General features: G+C 45.7%; 1 protein-coding gene across 1 annotated transcript in view; it reads right to left on the reverse strand.

Annotated features, from left to right (window-relative positions):
• Positions 1–18,017, reverse strand: part of LOC140206955 (uncharacterized) — a 136,565-nt gene that overhangs the window by 66,427 nt on the left and 52,121 nt on the right. The window lies entirely within an intron of this gene.

The following is an 18,017-nucleotide window of genomic DNA, read 5'->3' on the forward strand; positions in this document are numbered from 1 at the left end:
CCTCCGGCCACTAGTGGCGCTGCACGGACCTCCGGCCACCGGTGGCGCTGCACGGACCTCCGGCCACCGGTGGCGCTGCACGGACCTCCGGCCACCGGTGGCGCTGCATTGACCTCCGGCCACCGGTGGCGCTGCATTGACCTCCGGCCACGGGTGGTGCTGCGGCGAATATCCTGCTGAACGTCGGCCCGGTGCCCATCACAGTTGTCGCCGGCGGTTCTGCTGTCGGGGAGGTGAGTAATGGAGTTTGTGTAAATCGGGGGTTTGCTGCAGTTGGAAAGGGCCGGGACCGAGTTCTGCCGGACGGCTGCAGACTCCGGGCTGTCCGGTCCCGCAGCCCCGGTTTTAGCTTTGCGCCCGAGCCCGGGCTGTGGGATCAGTCAGTTGTGGTTCCCAGGCTGGGAGGGGGTTTGGGGTGAAGGGGATCTGTCTGTGTGTGGGTAGAGGTTACGGGTGGACTGTGGGTGTGGGGTGAGTGGTCGGAAAGATGTGGGACCCTAGGCCTGAAAGGGGGCGGTTGTTAGAAAGTGGGATGTCCTTTCAGCAGGGGTGCAGTGCTAATTGTTTTAGGTGCCGGAGCTGACAAAATGCTTGCCATTTCCTAGATCCCCTCTCTCACCCAGTTTGTGTACTTGCTGATTTCATGTACTGGACAACTTCCTTGCCCCATTCGAGTAATGAACAGGTAAACAAATTGAGTGTGGTATATATATATATATATCTTATTATGTCAAAATCAGATTTATTATCACAGGCAATTGAAATGAAATTTGTTTGACTCAGCAACAGCAGTTGAATGCAATACATAAATACATATTCTGGCATAGATAATAAATTAAAACATAATAAATAAAAAACTAAATCATTATGCATAATGAATAGACCATAAGACAAAGGAGCAGAAGTAGGCCATTCGGCCCATCGAGTCTGCTCCGCCATTTTATCATGAGCTGATCTATTTTATCCTATTTAGTCCCACTGCCCCACCTTCTCACCATAACCTTTGATGCCCTGGCTACTCAGATACCTATCAATCTCTGCCTTAAAGACACCCAATGACTTGGCCTCCACTGCTGCCCGTGGCAACAAATTCCATAGATTCACCAATCTCTGACTATAAAATTTTTTTCGCATTTCTGTTCTGAAAGGGCGCCCTTCAATCCTGAAGTCATGCCCTCTCGTACTAGACTCCCCCATCATGGGAAACAACTTTGCCACATCCACTCTGTCCATGCCTTCTAACATTTGAAATGTTTCTATGAGGTCTCCCCTCATTCTTCTAAACTCCAAGGAATACAGTCCAAGAGCGGACAAACGTTCCTCATATGTTAACCCTCTCATTCCTGGAATCATTCTAGTGAATGTTCTCTGTACCCTCACCAAAGTCAGCACATCCTTTCTTAAATAAGGAGACCAAAACTGCCCACAGTACTCCAAGTGAGGTCTCACCAGCACCTTATAGAGCTTCAACATCACAGCCCTGCTCCTATACGCTATTCCTGTAGAAATGAATGCCAACATTGCATTCGCCTTCTTCACTACCGACTCAACCTGGAGGTTAACTTTAAGGGTATCCTGTACGAGGACTCCCAAGTCCCGTTGCATCTCAGAACTTTGAATTCTTTCCCCATTTAAATAATAGTCTGCCTGTTTATTTTTTCTGCCAAAGTGCATAACCATACACTTTCCAACATTGTACTTCATTTGCCACTTCTCTGCCCATTCTTCCAATCTATCCAAGTCTCTCTGCAGACTTTCCGTTTCCTCAGCACTACCGGCCCCTCCACCTATCTTCGTATCGTCAGCAAACTTAGCCACAAAGCCCTCTATTCCATAATCCAAATCGTTGATGTACAATGTAAAAAGAAGCGGCCCCAACACGGACCCCTGTGGAACACCACTGGTAACCGGCAGCCAACCAGAATAGGATCCCTTTATTCCCACTCTCTGTTTCCTGCCAATCAGCCAACGCTCTATCCAGGTATGTAACTTTCCTGTAATTCCATGGGCTGTTATCTTGTTAAGCAGCCTCATATGTGGCACCTTGTCAAAGGCCTTCTGAAAATCCAAATATACAACATCCACTGCATCTCCCTTGTCTAGCCTACTGGTAATTTCCTCAAAAAATTGGTTGAATAGATTGTTAAAGATGTGTAAAAACAGAAATGATGTATATTAGAAAGTGAGGTAGTGTCCAAAGCTTTCAAAGTCCATTCAGGAATCAGATGACAGAGGGGAAGAAACTGTTCCTGAATCGCTGAGTATGTGCCTTCAGGCTTCTGTATCTCCTGACTGATGGTAACAGTGAGAAAAGGGCATGCCCTGGGTGCTGAAGGTCCTTTGTAATGGATGCTGCCTTTCTGAGACACCGCTCCCTGAAGATGTCCTGGATACTTTGTAGGCTAGTACCCAAGATGGAGCTGACTAGATTTACAACCTTCTGCAGCTTCTCACGGTCCTGTGCAGTAGCCCCTCCATACCAGACAGTGATGCAGCCTGTCCAAATGCTCCCCACAGTGCAGCTATAGAAGATTTTGAGCTTGTTTGTTGTCATGCCAAATCGCTTCAAACTCCTAATAAAGTACAGCTGCTGTCTTACCTTCTTTATGACTACATCGATATGCTGGGACCACGTTAGATCCTCAGGGATCTTGATGCCCAGGAATTTAAAGCTACTCACTCTCTCCACTTATGATCACTCTTATGATGATCGGTACGTGTTCCCCCGTCTTACTCTTCCTGAAGTCCACAATCAGCGCTTTCGTCTTACTGACATTGAGTGCCAGGTTGTTGCTGTGGCACCATTCCACTAGCTGGCATATCTCACTCCTGTACGCCCCCTCGTCACCACCTGAGATTCGACCAACAATAGTTGTATTGTGGGTAAATTTGTAAATGGTGTTTGAGCTGTGCCCAGCCACACAGTCATGTGTATACAGAGAGTAGAGCGGTGGGCTAAGCACACACCCCTGAGGTGCGCCAATGTTGATCGTCAGCGAAGAGGATATGTTATTACCAATCTGCACAGACTATGTTCTTCTGGTTAGGAAGATGAGAATACAATTACAGAGGCCCAGGTTCTGCAACTTCTCAATTAGGATAGTGGGAGTGATGGTATTAAATGCGGAGCTGTAGTCGATGAACAGCAGCCTGACATAGATGCTTGTGTTGTCCAGGTGGTCTAAAACCGTGTGAAGAGCCATGGAGATTGCATCTGCCATTGACCTATTGTGACGATAGGCAAATTGCAGTGGGTTCAGGTCCTTGCTGAGGCGGGAGTTCATTTCAGTCATAACCAACCTCCCAAAGCATTTCATCACTGTCGATGTAAGTGCTACCGGGCAATAGTCCTTAAGGCAGCCCACATTCTTCTTCTTTGGCGCTGGTATAATGGTAAACCAAGATGAAAGAAATATATCAATTCCAGAGCTCCACAGAAATATAGTGATAGTTAAAACATTAACAATAGTATAGCCTATCAGTACATTTCAGTGTATAACTGGTACAATAAAACATATAATAATTTAATAATATGACAAAGTATTACATGGTTGTACTCACTAATTATCATAAAATATAATTATCAAGCAAGTAAAGAAAAAGACAGTAATCATGTATTTTACCAATTTAAAAATAATTACCTACTTACCAAATGCCACCAATGAGAAGTTTCACAATAATTTCCACAAAGGGTCAGGTGTAATATGTATTCGTGGGTCTGAAGCAACTCTTGTCCTGGTATCATCTGCTGATCTGTGGTACTGCAGCCATGTTGTGACATACGGCTCAGGATTCCACTGAACGAGAGGAGGTCTGTGTAGTTTAACAAACATAAGTGCTGATACATGATCTATGAGAGTCCTTGAGTGTGTTGTTGTTATTATCAAGTTGATGTGACTGAATCCTCTCTCACACTCAGCAGTACTAATAGGAATAACTTGTGAACAGCTCAGTAATGGGCGTAAATCTTGGGGGATGCAGCGTCCACGATCCTCCACATAATCTCTGAAGGCATTTATTACAGAGGAAGAAGAAAGCTTAAGCCTCTTACAGAGAGATGATATTGCAGCTTCTCCATCATTCTCCATCAGGCAGAAGGTACCGAAGCATCCGGGCTCACACAACAAGACTGCGTAACAGCTTCTTCTCCCAAGCCATCAGACTCCTCAATACCCAGAGTCTAGACTGACATCCACATCATTTATTATTATATTGTTATTTGTCCGCTACTGTGCCTATTGTCTTGTTTATAAATTATTGTACTGCCCTGCACTGTTTTTGCACACTTTATGTTGTCCTGTGCAGGTCTGTAGTCTAGTGCAGTTTTTTAATGTTGTTTTTATGTAGTCTAGGGTAGCCTTGTGCAGTCTCACATAGTCTAGTGTAGTTTTGTGTTGTTTTATGTAGCACCAGAATCCTGGAGAAACGTTGTCTCGTTTTTACTGTGTACTGTACCAGCAGTTTATGGTCGAAATGATGATAAAATACGACTTGACTTGGAAAAAAAAATTAAGCAGTATTTTAGCAGGCCAGTTATCTTTATCAAGGACACACATTTCATTTGGCTGGGAATTAATACATACTTTGAGGTTTAGAAGTTTGAGAACTTTTCAAGGATGTTGCCGTGAACATAAGGTGCTGCAGATTGTTTATAAGACGAGCAAGAAATTGTCGATAGTTAATGGAGACAATTTTGTTGTTGCTTGTTGAGGTAATTTCTCCAAACTTCCCCTTTTCAACTGCCTCTTGAGCTTCTAGAGTTTTTGTACCAGGTTGGTCTTTCAGTCCATACAGTGATCTTCTGATCCATTGGGTCAGTTTGTCTGCATAAACAGTCGTAGTAGTGTGTTTCTGTAAACACTCTGACAGTAAACCAAGTTCATGCAACGTGTCATACGTTAGAGCGAAGTCCAATAGAAACTGTCCTGAAGAATCTTTTCAACAGACCTTCATAGGTTTTTCTGTCACTCCCAGATCCTGTTTCATTCTTCATTGCTTTTTCAAAGTGAAAACACAGTGCTTCATAATTTTGTCACACTGCTGAAACTGTTCGAAATGAGCTAGCCACGCACCTGGTGCCCAGAACACGGCCTATTTTGCAAATTTGTTGTTCTAGTTGAGAGGCACATTCAGACAGTTCCTTTTGATTTGGAGGTGATCTACTGTAAACAGAGTAGAATTTGTCCATAAATGATTGAAAATGATTAATTCCGTGAACTTCTCTCACTGAATCACCTACTGCAAGTTCTAATCTGTGACTAAGACCGTGCCAATTTGTCACAGGGTAATGTTCCTTGAGAATTGTAGCAACACCAGATTTGACAGCAGGCATTACGTTCGCCCGATCACTAGCAAATGCTACAAGGTTCTGTTTCAAGTAAGAGTCATCAAACCCATGGTTCATGAGACAATTCAGAAGATGCTTAACAATAGTTGCAGCTTTCTGATCAGGCAGTTCAATTAGATCTAAAAACATAAAATGGGGATCACCTTCCTTATCACGTTTCAAATAAACTATTTCGGTGGTCTTAATGCTCAGGCTTGTTGATTGATCAATGAGAACAGAAAATTTGCCATTTTTTCTGTTTGATATGCTAGCAAATTTTCTTTTTCATATTAATGGCTACTGTTGAAGTCAGAAGTTTACATACACCATACACCACTCAGTTTTACACAATTCCTGACATTTAATCCAAGAAAACATTCCCTGTCTTAGGTCAGTTAGGATCAGTACTTTATTTTAAGAATGTGAAATATCAGAATAATAGTAGAGGGTGTAAAAGAGGCTTACCAGGATATTGTCTAGATTAGAGGGCATGAGCTATAACGAGAGGTTGGACAAACTTGTGTTGTTTTCTCCAGAGCGGCGCAGGCTGGGCTGAGACTAGATGAACGTTTATAAGATTACGAGAGGAATAGATAGAGTGGACAGACAATATATTTTTCCCGGGGGTTGAAATGTCTAACACATTTAAGGTGAGAGGAGATGTGAGCGGCAAGTTTGTTTCTTTCCACAGAGTAGTGAGTAGCTGGAATGCTCTGCTTGGGTTGATGGGAGACCCCCACCAGTCACGTGATCCCATTTGCCCGTCGCATTTAACCACAGATGTAACAAGCCCTTTGTGCATGCTCACAGTCTCCGGGTGAGCCGTGTTTTCCTTTCCGCTCAGTGCTGGACTGGATTGGATCATCTGCAGGATTGGGAAAGTGTCTTCGCCTCCTGGGTCGGGGTGCCAGGGGTTGGGATCACTGTCTGTGGGCCAAAGATATCACTTTCCCATCGGTGTGTATTGAGACCGATCCCGAGCGGGGAGATCTGATGTTGGCCGTGAGCCCTGAACCGAAAGCCAATTACTCATTTAGTACCCAGTTATCTGGGCTCTTCAAAAAATGTGTCGACTTCACTTAATCTGCATTGAACGATCCAAACCAGGAGCCCAGGCTGCCTATTTCCGCAGAATTCCCGCCAACAGCTTCAGTGAGGCTGTGTGCCACAGATCTGCCCCACCCTCCGCTTTGCGATGCAAATTCATGTCGTGTGTCCCTCAGTCACCGGATGGGTGGTGATGCTTCCTCCATGTTGCGTTGGGGAAATCTGATGTTGGCCACCGAGTCCTGTTAACTTCCCCCAACTCGCCTCATTTCCTGAGGCTCCTCGCATTTGTCCTGAAGCTTTATGGATCTTGTGTCTTCTCCCCGACTAGAGTGGGTGAGAAAGGAGAACGTCCCAGGTTTTGGGGATCTTTGATTTCACTGCCTACTTTACCGAGGGACTGGGAAGTCTAGGGGGAGAGAATGGTTTCTGTGATGTGCTGATCTGTATCCAAAGTTCTCTGCTGTTCCTCGCAGTCACAGGCAGAGTAGTTACCATACAAAGTGTGAAGAGTCTGGGTGGGAAACTTTCTATGGTGTGTTGATAAAAATTTGGTGAGGGTCAAAGGGCATATGCCAAAATTCTTATTGTTTGTTCTAACTATGTCATTTTATGAGCTTTTATTATGTGCGATTAATTCAGTATCTGTGTATCAGTGATCGTCCTTGATCCCTTCTCCCACCTGGTTCCTTCTGCTCATCCCTGCCCATCTTGTTCAACCTCTGTTTAGTCTCCTGCCACCCGCTTCAGTGGTATGCATCAACCATCTGGGTCAACCTCGGTCCACCCTGTATCCCACCACCTCAATGTTATATATCAGCAATCTTTCTTTTACCCTTTGTCTTCATTGTGAAGTGTTCTTTTGCACATTTGGCCTTGCTGAGTTATTTCCAGAATCAGTTTTTGTTAGCTGGAATGCCAGAGGGTCATCAGGTTCCAGTTCTGTTGTGCATTGGTGTGGAGATGCTAGTTATTGAACTGTGACTGGCTGACACACTGCAGCATTTTACTGGCAGCAAAGAGTACTGGGAGAGTTGGTGCTTCGGCTATAATCCTGTGATCTACATTCCAGGCATATGGAACTGTTGGTGTTTTGGCTTTGACTTTGGTTAGTGCTTCTACAGATGGGGCTGGATGGTCGTCCTTCTGCAATGAAGCAGAAATTTCGAGCAGCTGGAGGAGGGATGTATGGTTAAGTAAACCTACTGAATGCTGAAAAGCCTGGACACAGTGGATATGGAGAGGATGTCCCCATTAGACAGAGAGTCTGATCTGACAGCACAGTCTCAGAATAAAAATGCTTCCCTTTAAAACTGAGATGAGGAAAATTTTTTGGCCTAAAGATATCTGATCTGTGGAATTTGTTGCCACAGAGGTTGGTTGAGGCTGCCATTTGAGTAATTTTATAACAGAGATTAATATATTCATGATTGCTAAGTAGCTTCAGGGTTACAGGAGGAAGGCAGGAATATGGGGTTGGAATAAAACTCAGCCATGGTTGAGTGGTGGGGCAGACAAGATGGATTGAATCACCTAATTCTGTTCCTGTCTCTTATGTCTCACCATGTCTTATGCCATATCGTTTTGTGACGTGTGAGGGACAATAAAAGATTGTTCACTGAGATCATTATACCTGCCTTCAATGTTTAGCTTTCTGAGTTTTGTTCTTAGTAACATTAAGCAGAAATGTTTGGTTCTCCTTTTTATTGTTAATGTGCTTCATTACCTTTCGTGTTACAGTTAGACCTGCAGTGAGAGATTCATTGGAAGAAAACCCCAACTGGAAGCAAACCACGACTCAAATGAGGGAACAACAACATCTGAACCAGCCCGAGGATTTTGAGCATTAACTGGAGAGAACCCATCTGATTTGGAGGATCCAGTGATTCATCAGGAGAAAGTTTGGTGAGTCTCATTTACTCAAACACTGGTCCTTTAGGCATTACATACCTGCACAAAGGAAGGTAGGAAATAGTTGGAGTGAGACTGAATGTGCCCAGAAGTACCAGTTATGCCTCTGTCAGACCCAGTTGCAATCACTCCAGGTCTGGTAATGTGTTTCCAGCAGCCCAGCCCTTTAAAACCACTCACATTCTGTGGAAGTTGAATCCGGATAAAGTCACTCAGAGACTGTATAAGTACAAACTCGTTTTTCCAAGCACCCGGAGCTTACTCAGTTCGTCGCTCAAACAGGAACAGTCTATGACTGTACCTGCCCTATCCAGTAACTGACTAACAATTCCCCTTACACCACAGGTATATCTGTCCAGATACCCCCCACACAAGACAGGCTGGAGCCAAAGTTATTTACAACATGACAGCCCCTAAAGACAAATTACAAAGTAGTCATCATGGCTTACACACACAGAACAGACTGAAGCTGTCCTATCTCTATGCATGAGTGCACAGGGAGATAAGCATCCTGAAACCCTAGCTAGCTACCCTCAAGAAGAAATATGGCTCAGCATGGCTCAGCACATCTGTTGATCATCAGCAGTTTCTTTCAGAAAAACAGGCTGCTATTGTTTAACGAAGTGTTAACCCTTTTACATACTTTATCATTCCCTCCTTTTGATTATTACTTGATCTACAAAGCAGTAATTTTTTACAGAGAAAGCAACAATGGTAATGATAACAATCATATGTACAACTATTAGGCCATAATGCAATATCATGCCCCACATATTACCGAACAGGCCTTCGAAGACCACCATTTCGACCCTTTGGTGAACCCGTGTAAATCCTGCCCTACTTTCTTGATGCTGTCAATCTCCTTGGCAGTGTGCTCGGAGAGGGATGTAATGTTAGTAGAGTCATCAGGGATATAGGTGCAGCATTCTGTGTCAGTAATAGCACAGGTTCCCCCTTTCTCAGCCAGGATAAAACCTAAAGCCTTACGATTCTATAGGACTGTTTGCCGGATTGCAATCATTTCAGTGGATATTTCTGTTACTTGGGCCTGTGTTTCTGTCAGGGCCCCTGCAGTATTGTGGCCAGCTCCTCAAGTGCTGTAGCCAAATTGATTCTCTCTCATGAATTCCTGGCTACTCCATAGGAGAGAAAAGCGATCATCCAAAATCGCTCAGTCTCAGTTATTCCTCTCCGCTGTTGGGCACCTGCAAGTATGGCCAGGATGCATGTTTCCCAGTATAGGAAGTTCTGTTTGGTGGGGGCCTGAGATACCATCCCTCAAGACACTGACAGCCACAGTCATCTCTGACTGAACCACAGTTCCTCACCTCACTTCCCCGGGTGATATTTGAGAAAGCCCAGGCTGGGAGTTCCTCAGTCTGGTTGAGCGGGATTACTGACATTGGAATCATAGTTTTACCATGCTGGGAAATTTCAGTACAAACCCAGCAGGCCCCTACTTCTACCTGTTTGGCATAGGTGTGACAGAAAGGTGTTAACATGGGGGCCCCCGGATTCTGGGGTGAGCCCTCTCAAAGATGTAAACACGAACACCACTATTAACCAATACATTTTCCTTTAGTCCAAGAGAGTCCGTCTACTCAGTTCCTTCAGTAACACATTTGTAGTCTGTTTGATGTATCCACTGAGATTGCCCCTTCAGTTTCACAGCGTGGGAGTGGTCAGTAACTCCTGATGTGGTCCTCTCCACTGAGGTCCGAGTTTCCCTCAATTCCAGTTCTTGATCAGGACAAAATTCCCAAGTTCTATGGTGGAATAGTCACTCCTCTCTGTGGGGTAGTTCTCTTCCTTGTAAGCCTGCCATACCTGCGAATGTAATGCTTGGAGAATTTTGGTTAGTTGGCCCGTAGTCATGTACAATTTCCGGAAGATTATTTATGTACAACTCCAAATGCATAACGGGAATCTGTGTAAACGTTCGCACTTTTGTCTGTTGCAAGGATACAGGCACGAGTCGGAGCAAGCAGCTCAGCCTTCTGGGTGGAGACAGCTGCCTCAAAAGAGGCTTGCTCAACTATTTCACTGTCCGTCACTATCGCATAGCCAGAATATCGTGCTGGATTCACAAAGAGCTTCCATCCTCATAAAATATTGCCTCGGGATTGAGGGGATGTTGCGAAATGGGTGGGAGAGTCTGTCCTTCTCTCACGGTGATCCGGATAGGGAGCAGTTGGTGTGGCCGACTTCATGGCCTGAAATTGCCCAGAGATGGGGTATAACATCTTGGGTTCGGTCAATATTAAAAGTGTGCCTTACCAGATGTCCCGTCTTCACCTCAGACTCCTTCCAGTATCGGAGTTGGCCCGCGGCAGAGTCTTGCCAGTCTCCCTTGGTGCTGGGGACTTGTTTTGTCAGGGTGTAGGCAAGGAACTCCAGTTTCTTCCCTCGGAGAGGTCCCAGAGTGCTATCCTTGTCTGTGCAGAGAATCTTGACTTACAATGGTTAGAGCAAGTCTCTCCCTGCTAGATTACACCTCAGACTGGTGGTGACTGTAAATGAAACCACACACTGGGTCCCCCTGGAATTCCACCTTCAGTGGCTGGGTACGTGAATAAGTACGTTCTGTGCCTTCAAACCCAGACAGAGTGATTGTAGAATCTGATAGCTGGAATCCCTTTTCCAATACTATTTTCCGATACCTGGTTGAGAGTGGTTGTGGTTGCCCCCATATCAATCATAAACAGAATTGGAATTCCAGCAGCTTGCAATATTACATTGGGCTCTTCCCGAGGGGTGGTACTCATGGTAGGAAGCATCCTTGCTTGTCAATTTCTATATGGATTGTTGTCCCCACCTGTCCCTTGGTAGGTTTTTGTTCCCATTTCTGATCCCCAGATATAGCTTGCTCGCGTCCTTCACCCTGCTGAACATATTCACCTTTAATATTAGTGCTCTTCGGGGTTGATCAGGATTCGAAAGTCGGCTCGCAATAGTATGTCAAAGCTCGTCGCATTCGATTTTGTTCACTGTCAGGCCAATCCATATTATTTGTTTTAATCATGTTGGCTAACTTAGTTGGTAAGCATTGGAACAGTAAGACATCAAACTGGGCAGACGGATTCCCATCATTAAAGGCTTGGTCTCCTGTGAAAGTGCCGTAGCAGGCCACAAATCGCTCCCAATAGTCTGGTCCCGATTCCCCAGGCTTAGGTTTGCATTCAAGTACTTTAGTGATGTTTACAGGTTGCCGGAGGGCCCTTTCCAAGGCTTGAATAATCCGGTCTGTCTGTTCATTCTCATTATGGTTTCCCACTGGTAACTCCTGATAGGTTTGGTATCTCAATTCTGCCTTTCATTTCCCCCTCCTCAGCTCAGAGAATCGTGCAGCAGAGACAGAATAAATCTTGCGGTGTCACTTTATACATTTGTGTAGTACTGCGGACATACTGAGCAAACTGTGCTGGTTTTTCTTTTCTATCTGGGGCCTGATTCATGATCATTATCATTTCTTAAGGCTTCCAGGGTGCATACAGAGGAATCACTGAGGGCTGTCCCTCCTCCTGCTCGTGGATTGGGCAGCATTTGGGTGGGCAATTGTCTTTGTGGAGCCATTAACTCTGGGGTTTTATTGGATTCTTCCCTCCCTGTCTCGGAATAATCCTCAGTATTCCCTGTGTGGATCTCTTTTACCCGAGCGGCCGCCGTATCTGAGCACTGGGAGGATTGGGGTTCAGGAGCACTGGGTGCACTTGGACAGTGTGCAAAGGCTCTTGTGAGAAAATCCTTCATTACCCGTTAACAGGCCTACGAGATAGGTTGTGTGAGAGTGCAGATGAACCCAATCGAACCCAAAGGAGATCAAAGTTCTTAGTGCCAGTGATTTGCTAGCTGTAAGAATGAATACCTCTCTATATAAAATTCACTGTGCACATTTTGTCACTGGGTGGAAAAAATGCACAGTACAAGATTTTTGTGCACACTGGTCATTACCAATTAGAAGGGACATTGGTGGGAAGGTGGGGAGACCTCCAGTGTCCCTGATGCCCTCACCTGCAACAGGAGTTCCCAACCTTTTTTGCACCGCAGACTGGTTTATTATTGACAATACTCTTGTGGACCGGCCGACTCGGGGTGGGGCGGGGTAGAGTTACCAAGGGACAAGGATAGCAGTCAAATAAGTTGTGTTTACTCTGAGAAAGACTACAATGACCATGAAGCCTTGCACGGGCACTTGTGTGTGCATGCGTGTACGTACCGATTTTTTTTCTACAAATTGTTTTTGGCGATTCTGTTCAGTGAAACTACGCTGTACATACATTATTTCTACTTTACATAGGCTGGGTATTTATCGTATCATTCCAGCTTTTACTTTATATTACTGTTATATAGTGATAAGTCAATTATAAGTCACTTGTAAGTCATCATAACATTTTAAGTAACGTTTGGATATTAAACACACAGCACATATTTTCCCCGTATGAACATATAAAATCATTGCAACACACCAATATCGCTGAATCAATGGGAGCCCTGGGCTTGTTTCCCTGCAACAAGACGGTGCCATCGAGGGGTGATGGGAGACAGCGATATTCGAAGGGGGTTCCTTATGTCCAGTCTATTCCACAATTTAGTTTTCATTGCATTCATTGCAGAAAACCCCTCTTTGCAGAGATATGTTGGAAATGGAATCAACGTTTTTCGTGCTTTCGTGGCTATCCCAAGATATTCAGCCTTGACTTTGATCCGGAATGCCGGCAGAGATGTTATGTCAAATGTACTTTTCAGCCCACCGTCATTTGCAAGCTCGAGGAGTCGATCTTCTTCCCGTGCTGACATGGATGACGTGTGCGGTTTGACCTCTCATGCGTGCAAGTTCAGCAGAGCAGTGGGCATGATAGAGAATGAGGAAGGGTGCAGCTGACTCATATCGCCAAATCATATCGTTGCCTCGCGGCCCGGTACCGGTCCATGGCCCGGTGGCTGGGGACCACTGACCTACAAGATGTGCATCCAGCTGCAGCTTGTAACCCTGCACTTTAAGGAGTTGGAACTTGAGATGGATGAATTCCGGATCATCCAGGAGTTGGAGGGGTTGATAGATATAACATGAAGAGAGGTGAGTTACACTCAAGGTGCAGGACACAGGAAACTGGGTGAGAGTCAGGAAGGGGAATGAGGTTAAATAGCCATCGCAGAGTACTCTTGATGCTATCCTGCATAACAACAGGTGGGCCACTTTAGAAACTGCTCGGGGTCGGGAAATTACCTGGCAGAGGAAAGTCAAAGCGGTGACAAGGGATTTGTTAGTTCAGGAATTTAAACTAGCAGAGGTCTAATATTCTAGTGGTAAGTTTGGCTTGTGCGAGTGTGGGGAGTCGGGTGTGTTGGTTAAACAGAGTTGGAAAGAAACTGTTCCCAAATCTGGCCGTACGAGTCTTCAAGCTCCTGAACCTTCTCCTGGAGGGAAGAGGGACGAAAAGTGTGTTGGCTGGGTGGGTCGTGTCCTTGATTATCCTGGCAGCACTGCTCCGACAGTGTGCGGTGTAAAGTGAGTACAAGGATGGAAGATTGGTTTGTGTGATGCGCTGCGCCGTGTTCACGATCTTCTGCAGCTTCTTTCGGTCCTATGGATGTTATGTTGACTTGTAGAAGACATTGGTGAGGCCTAATTTGGAGTCTTGTTTGTAGTTGTGGTCACCTACCGACAGGAAAGATGTAAAAGAGGTTGAAAGAGTTCAGAAAAAATTCACAAGGATGTTGCCAGGTCTGGAGGACTTGGGTTATTGGGAAAGATTGAACAGATCAGGACTTTATTGCTTGGAATGTGGAAGATTGAGGGGAGATTTGATTGTGATAGAGGGGCATAGATAGGGTAAATGCAAGCTGGCTTTCTCCACTGGGATTGGGTGGGCTACAACCAGAGGCCATGGGTCAAGGGTGAAAGGTGAAAGGGTAGGGGAACATGAGGGGAAACGTCTTCACACAGACCGTCATGCAGGTGTGGAATGAGCAGCCAGCACGCCCGGTGCCTGCAAGCTCAAGTTGAACATTTCAGAGGTTTGTACAGGTACCTGGATGGTAGGGGTATGGCAGTAGAAAGTTTAAGTAGCTCGGCACCAACCAGGTGGGCCAAAGGGCCTGTTTCTGTATTGTATTATTCTATGACTGTGACAAGAACCTGAAATAATACAAAAACTCACTTTAAGTCCTTTTACTAGCTGTGCGGACCAACCATTCATCTCAGCAGGAATTGTTTATATGGTGTTAAATCTGTGGCAGTTAATAATACATAAAAGAAAAGTTAATAATACATAAAAGAAAATCCCAGCTGCACGTCGACAAAGGCTATTTGTGTGAGAGTGTTTCAGTTACTGTGGGGCCAGGCACCCATGCAGCTCAGTGGGAACAGGGAATAATACCAATGGAGAGAGTCAAACTGAGCCAGGTCACAGATTGGGGATGGTAGAAACATAGAAAAAAAAACTACCCCATAACACGGGCTCTCTGGCCCACAAAGCTGTGCCGAATATGTCCATACCTGAGAAATTACCTCTAATTTTCTGAGCTCCATATACCTGTCCAGGGGTCTCTTAAAAGGCCCTATTGTATCCACCTCTGCCACCGTTGCCAGCAGCCCATTCCACACACTCAGCACTCTCTGCGTAACAAAACTTACCCCTCACATCTCCTCTGAACCCATTCTCATAGAGACAGGAAGAACATCAGAGAATTTGATGGTCATTCCAGATACCATCACTGTGCGCAGTTAGAAGATGATTTCTTGCTCTAACTTGGGTTGAACTTCACTGTAACAGCGTGATGCCAGATCACACCTTGACAGCTCAAGTGATCTCATCTGAAATGTTGTCCTGCACCCATTGATGGATTTTGTAAATCTTTTTACAGGTTAAAAATGACAGGGAATTTGTCTACGGGAATCTTGAACACAACACACCAGTTTTGCTGTCTCTGTCCAGATATTTAAGAAGTGGAGCAAGGGATTCACTCGATCATCTGACTGACTGGCACGCTCGTCATTTTACACAGGGAGGAACCCATTCACCTGCTCAGACAGTGGGAATGGATTCAGTCAGTAATCTCAACTGAAGGTACATCAGCAAGTTCACACTGTGCAACTCCATTCCCTGTTAGTGTTTGCTCTTTTGTTTGCCCTCTCTTTGGCTTTTATGTTGGCTTTGGCTTCTCATTTCAGCCACGGTTGTGTCCTCCTGCCTTTCCAATGCTTCCATTTCTTTGGAATGTATCGATCACTTAGCTCCTGAATTGCTCCCAGAAACTCCAGCCATTGCTGCTCAGTTGTCACTCCGACCTTTTCCTTTCCAAACAAGTTTGGCCAGCTTCTCCGTCATGGAAACATGGAGAAGTTCAGTTCTGAAACAGGCTATTCGGCCCATCTATTCAATGCCAAAAAAACATTTAAGCTGTCCAATGCAACCACCTGCACTGGGACCATTGCCCTCCGTACCCCTACCATCCAGGCTTCCATCGAAACCTCTTCGAAATGGTGAAACCGAGCTCATATTCACCACTTGTGCTGGCATTTCATTCCACACTCTCATGACCATTTCAGTAAAGAGATTTTCAAAATGTTCCCGTTAAATTTTCACCCATGGCCTCCAGTTGTCATCCCACCCAACCTCAGTGGAAAGAGCTGCTTGCATTTACCCTATCTATACCCTTATAATTTTGTATACTTCGAACAAATCTTCAATATATAATTTCCTTGTTTATGTTTAGAGCCTTTTTTAGGGGTATAGGATGATGAGGGGCATTGATTGTGTGGATAGCCAGAGATTTTCTGCCAGGGCTGAAATGGCTAACACAAGGGGGCAGAGTTTTAAGGTATTTGGAAATAGATACTGAGGGGATGTCAGGGGTAAGTTTTTTACACAGCGAGTGGTGGGTGCGTGGAATGCACTGCCAGCTATTTGTGTGAGAGTGTTTCAGTTACTGTGGGGCCAGGCACCCATGCAGCTCAGTGGGAAGAGGGAATAATACCAATGGAGAGAGTCAGACTGAGCAGGTCACAGATTGGAGATGGCAGAAATTCCCCATTCTTATTGAGACAGGAAGAGCATCAGAGAGTTTGATGGTCATTCCAGATACCAGCACTGTGACCAGTGAGAAGATGATTTCTCTCTCCAGCTTGGGTTGAACTTCACTGTAACAGCGTGATGCCAGATCACACCTTGACAACTCAATTCATCTCTTCTGAAACGTTGTCGTACACCCATTGATGGATTTTGTAAATATTTTTACAGGTTAAACACGACAAGGAATTTGTCTGCAGCAATCTTGAGCACAACACGCCAGTTTTGCTGTCTCTGTCCAGATACTTAAGAAGAGGAGCAAGGGATTCACTCTATCATCCTTCCTGCTCAGACTGTGGGGAGGGATTCACTCGATCATCTGACTGACTGGCACGCCTGTCATTTTACACAGGGGAGAGGCCATTCATCTGCTCAGACTGTGGGAATGGATTCAGTCGGTCATCTCAACTGAAGGTACATTAGCAAGTTCACACTGGGACGAGGCCCTTCACCTGTTCTGTGTGTGAGAAGGGATTCAGTCGGTCTTCCCACCTGTGGACACACCAGTCAGTTCACACTGGGCAGATGTTGGTAATCTGCTGAATTTGTGGGGAAGGATTCACTAGGTCATCTGACCTAATGGCTCACCAGCGAGTTCACACTGGAGAGCAGCTGTTCACCTGCTCAGACTGTGGGAAGGGATTCACTCGGTCATCCGCCCTACTGAGACACCAGTCAGTTCACACCAGGGAGCGGCCGTTCACCTGCCCGGACTGTGGGAAGGGATTTACTTGCTCATCTAAACTGAAGCTACATCAGAGGGTTCACACTGGAGAGAGGCCATTCACTTGCTCAGACTGTGGGAAGGGATTCAGTTCGTCATCTCAACTGAAGATACATCAGCGATTTCACACTGGGGAGCGGCCGTTCACCTGCTCGGACTGTGGGAAGGGATTCACTTCGTCATCTGAACTGAAGGGACATCAGCGATTTCACACCGGTGAGAAGCCGTTCACCTGCTCAGACTGTGGGAAGGGATTCACTCGGTCATCTGACCTACTGGTACACACGTCAGTTCATACTGGGGAGAGGCCGTTCAAATGCTCAGACTGTGGGAAGGGATTCACTCAGTCATCTAAACTGAAGGTACATCAGAGAGTTCACACTGGGGAGAGGCCATTCACCTGCTCAGTGTGTGGGAAGGGGTTCACTTGGTCATCCAACCTAAAGGCACACCAGCGAGTTCACACAGGGGAGCTGCCGTTCACCTGCTCAGACTGTGGGAAGGGATTCACATACTCATCTCATCTGAAGGGACATCAGCAAGTTCACACAGGGGAGAGGCCGTTCACCTGCTCAGACTGTGGGAAGGGATTCACTCGGTCATCTCATCTGAAGGGACACCAGTCAGTTCACACTGGGGAGAGGCCGTTCACCTGCTCAGTGTGTGGGAAGGGATTCACTCAGTCATCTCAACTGAAGGGACACCAGTCAGTTCACACTGGGGAGAGGCCATTCACCTGCTCAGAATGTGGGAAGGGATTCACTCGGTCATTCCACCTACTGAGACACCAGCGACTTCACACTGGGGAGAGGCCGTTCACCTGTTCAGACATTGGGAAGAGATTCTCTCAGCCAAATCAACCAAATGTGCATGACTGAGTTCACCCTGGGGAGAGGCCGTTCCCCTGCTGTGAATGTGGGAAAGGATTCACTCAGTC

This window comes from Mobula birostris, chromosome 13, assembly GCF_030028105.1.
Source record: "Mobula birostris isolate sMobBir1 chromosome 13, sMobBir1.hap1, whole genome shotgun sequence".
Taxonomy (NCBI): Eukaryota; Metazoa; Chordata; class Chondrichthyes; order Myliobatiformes; family Myliobatidae; genus Mobula; species Mobula birostris.